The following is an 11,124-nucleotide window of genomic DNA, read 5'->3' as shown; positions in this document are numbered from 1 at the left end:
TTCACTGCAGTGTGAAAACACCACTTACTCTCACTTTCTTACTTTTTTTCCCACTGGCAAAATATGAGGGGGAGGTAAAAAAGAGAAAGTAGATTTTTCTTTACAAAATGAAAAAACTTACCCAAAATGAAAGGTGTTTTTAAAATTTTTGTTCCCAAAGGCATTTTACAATGAAAGAAAGTGTGACGGAAAGTTTTTAACCAGCTAGAAATTTTGTTCCTTCGTTTGGTATCATATCCTGTTAATACTGGAGAGAATTACTTTGATTCTAAATCTGTCTTTTTGTCCCTTCTTCTGACTGACATAAATTCTCAGTCATAGGACCAAAGCCGCTCATTGGAAGTTGGCTTTTCTGTTACCTAATAATACATGTCACAGACCCTGCCAAATCCATGCTATCTTGCTTGGGTGACCTTCCCTGATGACCTTCCTTATTTTCTTTCCAGGGAGCACTCAGCTCCTTAGCACTTGTGGATGTCAAACATTTATAGTAATAGAGCAAGGGAATCTGAGAAAAATCTGTCTGGCAGGAGGTTATTTATTTTCTAAAATGACTGGCATGCCACACACTGAGGCACAGCTGAGACCTGTGTTAAGAAAATAGACTCAAGTTTCAGTCACCACTTGCTTTCTACCAGGAATTCAAAAACAGCAGGTACCTTATGTAGAAGTTTTAGAAAGGATCATTGCAGGGTGAAAATAGGGCAGGAGTTTAAATGAAAGAGATGCCGTATGTTCTGTGCATTAGCCATATTATCTCTGAGAAGATGGGGTTGGAGTTTTTCCATGAGAGGGCCCATAACTCTGAAGTTTATTTTTTCATTTGAAAATATGTTTTTTTTAAATCTCCCTTGGATCTCAGCTACTGTACTTTCCAGGAGGATTATTTGTTTCTGTGTTAAGTTAAAACACCCACATGATCCAGGAAAAGGTATTTCCTGGGTGTCCTGCAAAGCCATGTGAGACCTGCTCAGTAAGGGGCCCGTTCTGTACACCCCTACCCTGGTGCTGTGGGCCCAGCCTGCAGCGGAACTGGTGTGGTTTTGCTGCGCAGGGGTAAGTTTAGGAGAGGCAGTGCATGGGGGTGAGCACTGTATCCAGTATGGTTCTTCAGAGGCTCCCTTTGCTCTGTTGCCTGTGGTGGGGACAAGGAGAGGCTGGGAGCGGGATGGAGATGATGGATCTGCCATAATACAGATCCACTTACCATTGGCCCTCCTCTGAAGGCTGCCTTGGCTGTAAGGCTGGAATGGTAGGTATGGAGCAGCTATTACTTATTTTGCACTTTAAAAATGCCTTATAGGGAGAATCCGCCTCCCTTGCCCCTGTGGATTTTCCCGAGTCTAGTCAACTTACCAAGACCAGAAATGGGGTATAGGCTTTGACCCTTATTTGGTGTGTAGAGTCTTGCACAGGCCCTTTTCACTGGGGTGAATTTCATTCTCAATGCACAAGTACCTCAAAGAGTTAATCTTGGATTAAAGATGTTGGGTGCAATTTTCAAATGTGGCTAAATGATTGAATGTCAGTGGGACCTGCGCTTCTAAAATCTTTTGAAAACCCTTCAATTCTAGAAAAGAATCCATGTTATTAATGGAGAAGGGGAGTTTAAAAAAATAATTCTCCATGATACCCTCCACTTAATGTCATGATTCCATGTAAAAAGACAACTCCTCTCCTCCCGTGCATCTCCCATCCTGCCAACGAGAATCCCCGTCAGAACGCAGGAGGTGCATAGCCACTGAATGAGTGTATTTAGGTTTGGCACAAATTTTCCATGGAGGGTGTCCCACCAATGTGGATTTTTATTGTTTTCTGATGGTGCTATAACCCTGGACATTTCTTTAAATCTCGAACACTCAGTATCTTATTTCCCAGGGAACCATTCTAAGAGATGCACCTTCTCAGGCTGCTGTCCAGCTCATCTTGTTGGGATTGGCCTATCCATTGAATAGTCTCCGTAATGATTTTTTTAACAACTGTAAGACTTGCAGCATGTGGCTAGGTAGACAGCAGAGCTGGTGAATTGTTTGTTACCAATATTTGCTGTGAATTTTGGCCCTTTTGCAGCTAGTGAACCATTGACAAACTGATCCTGATTTGCTTCAGTCTTGTTAGTTACTTGTAAGTGCTCACCTAAGGATTTGTATGAACAATTTTTCAGACTGCAGGTTCTTTGCAAACTGTTCACTTTGAGTGTTCTCCATTCACTATTTTTATTTGTGTTGTGCAGGTTGGTTGCCTAAGTCACATAGGATTGATTCTGACCACCGACTGGATGACTGAAACATTTTAAACGGGAGAATCACTTTATGGCACAAATTTTTGAACTAATAACATCTTGAGCTAAAATTTGTGACACTTTTGGGATTCACAAGTATTTTCGCAAATTACCAGAAGTTGTCTAAATGCTAATGAAAAAGGAATTATATGACCCCCTTGAGCCAGACATGTACTTTCATTCATGGAAACATTTCTGGATCCATTTTTTCACTCTTTGACCAATTCCACTAGGTAGCTTTTGACCGTCACATGTAACTAACAGCATCAGACCAATGTCTTAGATATAAGTGACTGATAAAAGTCACTTATAGCTGGGGGGAGGGATAGCTCAGTGGTTTGAGCATTGGCCTGCTAAACTCAGGGTTGTGAGTTCAATCCTTGAGGGGGCCACTTAGAGATCTGGGGCAAAAATCAGTACTTGGTCCTGCTAGTGAAGGCAGGGGGCTGGACTTGACTCAACTCAATGACCTTTCAGGGTCCCTTCCAGCTCTATGAGATAGGTATATCTCCATATATTATAAGTCATATGCATTCAACACATGTTGCAGGGGGCTCATTTAACACAGAGACAAGGCAAGGGCAGCTACTTATCACTCAAGCCCTGCATTGAAGAGAAGGAAAGTTAATCTCAACCTTTACCCACAGCACTTCATTACAGAGACCCAGCAATCAGATTCATTTGCTTCACTGCTGCATCCCCAGGCAGCTTCTGTGATTCACTGGGCTGCAGTGGCAGATTTCTAATCACCACACTCTCATTGGAACATCATTAGGAATGTCTGAGGTCATGAGGAAAATACTGTTTGCCCCACATGCTTAGTTCACTAAGTAGTTCAGAAATAATTAACACTTGAAACTATATGCCACACTAGGCAAGGATGGCACTGGTGATGACTTCTGGCTCTGACAGTCAAATCCCAGCATGCAACCTGACACCTGTCAGCATAAATGTGCCAGCAGTGGTACAGAGAACAAAGGGTACCAAACGGGTACCAAACGAGGCATAGGTGTATTTTGTCTCCATCACAAAGGCTCATATTATCAGAGCCAGTCCTATAGCTATGAGACACTGTGCAGCACTTCAGCAGCCAAAGCATCTTTCCCATCTTTCCCCAGCCAAGGAATAACTACAGATAAATTGTCTATTATTATTATTATGTATTGTATTGCACTAGTACCAATGGTCTCCTACCAGGGTATGTAGCTGTATTATTATTTATTTGTATTGCAGTGGCAATTAGGAGCCCCAATCATGGACCAGGAGCCCATTGTGCTAGGTGCTGTACAAACACAACCCAAAAAAGAAGGTCCCAGCCCCAAGGATCTTACATTCTATAAGAAATGAACATAGAAAGCAGATAGGCAGCATCCCCACTCTTGAAGGTTGAAGTCGTGGAGTACTTTGGCAGCCCACAGCTTCACTGTGTGAACAGTGTTATAAATAAATAGAGATATCCTATCTCCTAGAACTGGAAGGAACCTTGAAAGGTCATTGAGTCCAGCCCCCTGCCTTCACCAGCAGGACCAAGTACTGATTTTTGCCCCAGATCTCTAAGTGGCCCCCTCAAGGATTGAACTCACAACCCTGGGTTTAATAGGCCAATGCGCAAACCACTGGGCTATCCCTCCCCTCTAGTATCCTGACCCTGTTTGTGGGAATGTTCCCCTCCAGGTACCCCAAAGGCAATGGCTAGTCACCTAGAGGCTTCCTTTCATGCCTTGGGTTACTCATGATGAATTTCTCAAGTGATGCATAAGATGTGGACTCCAGCCATTGAGTCAACGAGTGAATAGGTGAGTGAGGTCTGATTGGTTAAGCTGCTGCCATGGCTTGAATGTGCAAAGCAGAGGTACTTTAGGAGCTGCAGTTGCTAACAGAGATAGGTGTGGTCTTCTTCTCCTTTTGTTAACAGTCTTTATGTGGACATGCAATTTATAACCAAAATCAAGTCTGAATCACTGACCACAAACCCCATGGAAACATGTCAATAGGAACAGAATTGCCTGAACATTTTTCTGCAAGCATTACATCTTCATCATGTGATAAACATCTCTCTTTCAAGTTGAGGATGACAATAATATTTGGCTCCCAGGCACATTTCCAGCATATGAATGTACCATGTTTTCTTTAAGTTATGAGAAGAGAGCCAACAGCACACTGTGACCAGACCAGTTAGTTCAGTTTAAGTGATTTATCTTTGAGCACCCATTGTGTATGGAGAAAAAGGATATAGGCATGCCATGGCAACGTATGGAAGCCCGTTTACAGATATCGTTGTGAGTTTACCGTATGTGACGATAACATCCTTTTCGGTGCAGGCTGTATATTGCTATAGCTCCATTGACTCTCGCTACATCTGTACTCACAACAGATGCAGTGTGACACACTTGTTTTATTAACATAAGAACATAAGAATTGCCATACTGGGTCAGACCAAAGGTCCATATAGCCCAGTATCCTGTCTTCCGACAGTGGCCAATGACAGGTGCTCCAGAGGGAATGAACAGAACAGGTAATCATCAAGTGATCCATTCCCTGTCGCTCATTCCCAGCTTCTGGCAAACAGAGGCTAGAGACACCATCCCTGTCCATCCTGGCTAATAGCCATTGATGGATCTATCCTCCATGAATGTATCTAGTTCTTTTTTGAACCCTGTTATAGTCTTGGCCTTCACAACATCCTCTGGCAAGGAGTTCCACAGGTTGACTGTGCGTTGTGTGAAGATTTACTGTGCGTTGTGTGAATTATTCTAATTCAGTGGTATGCTTCTTACTGCTTATGTGCTCATTGATTTATATTTCCAATATATTCATGCATCTGACGTAGGGCCAGATTACAGGCCCTGCCCCAGCTGCTTCACCACTGCTCCAGTGACCTAAAACATCCAAGCCAGTGTATCCTGCCACCCCTGTGTAGGGGAGCCCTCACAAAGCCTAGGGCTGCCATAGTCGCTTCTGTGTCACATCCCTGCCAACCCCTAGCTCTGATGTCACACACATACCCCATAGTCCTCAGATGCTAGAATGGGTCTTTGGCTTCTGCTGCAATCTGGTCATCAAGATCAGCGGAGGACCCAGTAGAACCCGTAGATTGTGAACCTGATTAACAAAAGGCAGGCGTGCTCCCACCATCAAAGGAATCGATGTCACCTCTGCTTGTTTCCTTCATCCCATCAGCATCACCTGTGTTTTATCTGAAATGATCTTCAACCAGCTAACACTCATCTAAGCCCCAGTTTTGGCCAGGTGCTGGGAAAGTTGAAAGGCCACGCTGGACATGTCTGATAAAAAAAGACTCAGAGCTGAGTGTTGTCAGGGGGCACTGGGACCCCAAACACCTTTCTATCTCCCCGCTGGCACATTGAACAGGGACAGAACAGAACCCTGGAATATTTACCCCCTATTGAGAGATTCTTGGGGCAGACGAGCAATTTGCTTTCAGAAATGCAAAGAGCCTCTCAAGAGTGATTCCATCTATCCCTGCCAGGATCTGCAAACCTATCGACACCGTATAGTCAATGGGATCAACACAGCTGGGGGAGCGAAAAGAATCAGCACAGAGGTGTGAGCTTTGTCCAGCCATAGAAGGAGATCAGAGACCAACAAGTCTAGTGAAATCTCCATCCCATACCCGGGCCTGACACCAGAGTGAAAGCAGAAAAGGAAATCTGAGGATAGTGCCAGAGCTGCTTTGCCCATAGCCTCCTCAGTAATCCTCCCCACAACAGAACGGTTAGAGACAGGCCAGTAATGGGTGAGATTGTCAGCACTGGCAAGGGCTTCTTGAGCATGGCTCTAGCAGTCCCTCATTTGAGAGATTCTGGCATCTTGCCCTCCCAAAAGGATGCATGGAAAGTCTCCCTCAATGACAGACCCAAAGTCCCTCCACTGGATTTTGCCAGTCTGGAGAGGCAAGTCTTTAAATTGGAGATTGCACTCTGGGGAGAAGAAAGCTTTATTTGCATCCATCACAGCCAGAAACTGTTCATGTCAGAGCACAGTCTTCTCCTTTCCATCTCATCTTTCTCTGCGTCAAGTGGATCTATGAAGATGGCTCAAAGAAAGGGAATGTTTAGAGGCCACTGTTTGACTATTCAAGAACAAAGACACAGATTAACTGGAATTTCCCCAGGGTAAATTGTCAGGACCATTGGTTTGGGTTTTTTTTCTGTACTATGGACCAATGAGTGAGAGATACCTGTTAGAAACAGGTACACCCAATTTCCTGCTATTACAAGGGCAAGGGGTGGGCATTACTAGACCTCAGTCATTCCAATCTTTTTGGTTTATGTTTGTGCAGCTCCATCAATTATGGCACCCAGAAAGAGCTAACATGGAGCACATTCCCGGAAGCAAACTTCAGAAGTATCCCACATTGTAATAATCACATTGGGAACAGATCTCAGTTACAGAATGCAAGTTGCTCCCCCACTCCAATACAAATGTCTCTTTTCCTTATCCCGAAGGGACCACCTGTATAGGGTGATAGTTGAGTTCAGACTCCAGGACCCATTTAGTCCATGGGCTCTCTGCTGAGACGGTCAAACTGGGGGGCAGTTAAGCCCTGATTTTCAGCAGTGCTGATTACCTGTAGTTCCCATTTACTTTAGCTGGAGATGTGAATACTCGGCCCCTCTGTAAATCAGGGCCTTGTGTCTAGTGTGACCTTGTGATGAGTGATATGAATGGACACCTGCCTGTCCACTAGGAGCTGGACTGAGACCATCAATTTATTTCACCGAGGCCATGAAACAGCCCTCAGATGACAACAATTTTACCCACCACCTAAGCCACTCAATTCCCCACAAATCTTCCCTTTTAAGTCCCGACTCAGCGGTTTCAACATGTGATTTTTTTTTTCTGTTTCCTTTTAAGGAATCTATGTTATCTCCCCCTCCCCCCACTTTGGAAGTTCAATATGAAATTGACAAAATGAGTCATCAAATCAGCTCCACAAACAGTCTGTTGCCAAGAAGCACTTATCCGTTTTCTTAGTCATTGGCCTCACCAGATGATCCAAAATATGTACTTTTGTTTTCTTAGTTTAGCAAGATTTTTATCACTGCTCATTTAATTTATTTCTTTTATGAAAAGTAGAAAATAAAGATTATGGGCGGCGGGGGGGAGGGGTATTCCAGTACTGGAACAATTTTAAAACGAAGGCCCAGACCTTCCACCCCAGTGCCGTTCCTTTGTGCAGCTCCAGTGACTCAGTGGGTCTGGGGAAGCCCTTGGAGTCATAACGCTGAAATAACCAGCTGTATGCTGTGCCCTCTTGCCCTGGGCAGCATAGCGTGGTTAGAGCATACTGCTGTAACTTGTGCTGGAGGCTGACACTGAACGAGAAGTTCGAAGAAACAGGGTCAATGTCAGCTCGACAATAAAAGTGAGCAATGAACCGGCTGGCTGTAAGGTACCTTCCCCCATCAGGTCCTGTGCTAAGTGTGGTTTGGCCAGACCCAAGGGATCAGGCCCTATGGCCTAAATTAATTTAATTACTGTATGCAGTTTATCAGCCCTGTGCACTGGCCCTGCTCCTCATGGGGTAGGGTGAGTGCTTTGTAATGCTCTGCAGTGACCATTCTGGCTGATCTAGGAGCTGCCGTGATGAGCTCCAAAAAGATTTCCACCCAGCTCTCTGCAGCCAGAAGGCAGATGAGCTAGCTTTTGGGGTGGCCAGGAAGCACTGTGTCCCAACCACTATCCTACGCACGGCAGAAAACGTAATGTAAGGAACCAAAGATAATGGACCCCAATCTCCTCTTCATTACACTGGTGCCAATCCCCTACTCAGTTGGGTTGCATAAGTGGAATCTGGCGGAGATGTTTGTCCTCATGCATTTTGGTGCATCTTATCAGAACTGTCTCCTGAGTACTGCATAAATATTGATGGCGGCTTAAACACAGTACGGGGCCAATGACTTCAATGGAGCTCTGCCACTTATCCACTAGCTGTGGATCTGGCCCATTGCACACAAGTTGCATAACATTCAGCCTCAGTTACCCTTGCAGAGATGCCAGCTAGAAGTCTACAAACCTTCTGTAACAAAAAGCTAATGCAGATGAAATTCACACCTAAAATGTGTAGATCATGTATGAGAAAGCAAAGCCATAATAGGACATTTCCTCTGACATCAGCCTTTGTTCCCCATGTCTGTAAATGGTTAATCTATCTAAGCAGGTAGGTAGATGATTTCTTGCCTTCAATAAAGTTTGATTCCTGGAGGCAGACTTTTTTTTTTTGCTGAGTGTCAGATAATTAGAAGGGTGGAGCAAGGCAGGAAACCACGACACACCTTTGTCAGGACTTGTTTGGGAGCAAAGAAATGGGAAAGGACAAGGGGGAGCGGGATAGAATACATTAACTACAAGAAGAAGTGAACATTCCTGGAGGATCACTCAGACTCAACACACCTTTGTAGGGATGTGGTATAAAGAGTAGGTGGCCAATTTTGATAGAAAGGAAACGGTTGAGGAGAAAGAGGGATTTCCAGTCTTTAATTGAAGAACTGTAGGTAAGTAACATAAAGAAGAAATAAAGTGTCCTTTTTTTTTTTTTTTTTTCTAGGGGGAAGCCTGTATTCCTAAAGGGGAAAAACGTGTATTCTCAAGTAAAACATAGGAAATGTACATTCTACTATGGGACATACAATGTAAAAAGACTATCAAATCTTTATGTTCTGGGTTACTTTCGTTTTTTAATTTGCAAGAGAGGGTTGCTTTTTAAATGGATGCTAAGTGAAAATGGTTGATGTGCTGAGAAGTGGGAAATATAAACCAAGACATAGGTATTTTTCTTTTAATACTAATTGTGAAAACATTATCCAAATAGGATGGTGCATAGATTGATGGTCTGTGTTAGGATCTGGAAGAAAGACTATCTACACTGCAAAATGCAAGGAGCTTTGTGATTGCTTTAAAAAATGAACATACTTGAAATACATCAGAGGATTGACGATAGGCTATATGCTCTAGTGCTGGATGTAGAATCTGGTTCGGGGTATACTAGGGCACCAGGTGCATTGATCTGCAGTTCAGACAGCAGCAGGTGCTACTTTAAAGTGGTGTTTTGTGCTGGGAGGCTCCAACTTTGCTTTAAATAAAACAGTTCCAGAAAAGCAGAGTTATTTATCAGTAGTGAGTCATTTAGCATGAACTTTTGGACACATTTGTTTGCATTTAAGATTACGAGGCCAAGAATTATATCGCACTTTTTAAAGTTAGTTCAGTGAAAATCAGCAAATGTTTGTTTACCAATCATTTTTAATCCTTTGCACAGCATGATCTAGTGATTAGAGCCTGGTACTGTGAGTCAGGAGTCCTGTATCCTATTCCTGTCTCTGACACTGATGCTCAGTGGCAAGTCACTTCGCCTTTCTGGGCCTCAGTTTCTCCATCTATAAAATGGTGATTATAGCAATTACCCACTTTGAGATCCACTGCTGGAGAGGGCAAAGTATTATTGCACAGGAATTTTTAACTCCCTCTTTACAATAGGAATGAGTGACTTGTGCAGAACAAAATGTTCTTGCTTTGAATTTGGATCTGTTTTTCTTTGAGCAATGCAAGTAGATGGACATATTATTGAAAGTAGCATATTATGCACTGCAAAGAAAATCCAGGCAGTGCCCCAAATCTTGCCATCAGAAACAACACACATTGACTTCAACAAGGCTGCTGCTGGATGTTAGTGAAGAATCTGACCCTTACAACCAGGGCCGGCTCTAACTTTTTGGCCGCCCCAGGCAAAAAAAAAGAGCGCTGCCCCACCGTAACACCCCCCCAGCGCTGCGCCTCCGAAACCCCTGCCCCCCCAGCGCCGCACCGGGCCACGGAAACACCCCCCTCCCCCAAGCGCCGCACCGCGCCGGGCCGCCCAAACCCCGAGCGCCGCGCCGCCCAAACACCCCCCCCCCCGAGCGCCACGCCACCCAAACCCCAAGCGCTGCGCTAGGCCGCCCAAACCCTGAGCGCCGCGCCACCGAAGCCTCCCCCCCCCAGTGCTGCCCCGCTGAAACAAAAACAAACAAACAAAAAACCTCAAGCGCCGCCCCACCGAAGCAAAAACACCAAAAAACCCGAGCGCCCCCCGCCACCCCAAGATTGGCCGCCCCTTCCAAGGTCCCGCCCCAAGCACGTGCTTGGTCGGCTGGTGCCTGGAGCCGGCCCTGCTTACAACATATCTAAATCTTGGTCATGCACCTCCCCTGATTCACCATTATTATCAACATTTAAATTAATCTATACAACAAGCAAACAGAACACACATAGGGTCTGATTCTGATCTTGCACTTCTGTAAATGCAGAATAACTTCGCTGAAGTCAATAGAGTTATTCTAGATTCATGCTGGTATGATTGAGAGCAGAATTTGACCTGCATTTCACTTAACTGAGTGATATCATAGAATATAGGCTGGTATATTTATTTTATTCACCAAAGTCTGAGCAACATACTCACATTATCTGTGAATCAGGCACAGACGGGGGAGTATAATACACACTATCCAGTGGATTATGCTTCCATACGAATGGATGCCATTAGCTAAGGCAAGAGTTCATGATACTTTTCCCACTTAGACTAGCCAGCTGTTTGCAGACCACACACAAATACTGCCTCAGATCCTGGAACCATTGAGATAAAAAATGACTTGACAGTCAACTGAAATTGAATGGCTTTTAAAGCGGAATAGGATAGTCAGATTCCTAGACTGTTGGGTCAAGGTAAGCATATTGCTGTTTTGTTCTGATAGTAATCCAAGGACAGTGAAACTTGAAAAGGTTTGACTCGCAAGTAAGGAAACACCTTGAAGCATGTTAGACATCAGGGAAGGAGTGGCATT

The sequence above is a fragment of the Emys orbicularis genome, chromosome 7 (genome assembly GCF_028017835.1).
Source record: "Emys orbicularis isolate rEmyOrb1 chromosome 7, rEmyOrb1.hap1, whole genome shotgun sequence".
Taxonomy (NCBI): Eukaryota; Metazoa; Chordata; order Testudines; family Emydidae; genus Emys; species Emys orbicularis.
Note: the sequence above shows the minus strand (reverse complement) of the source record.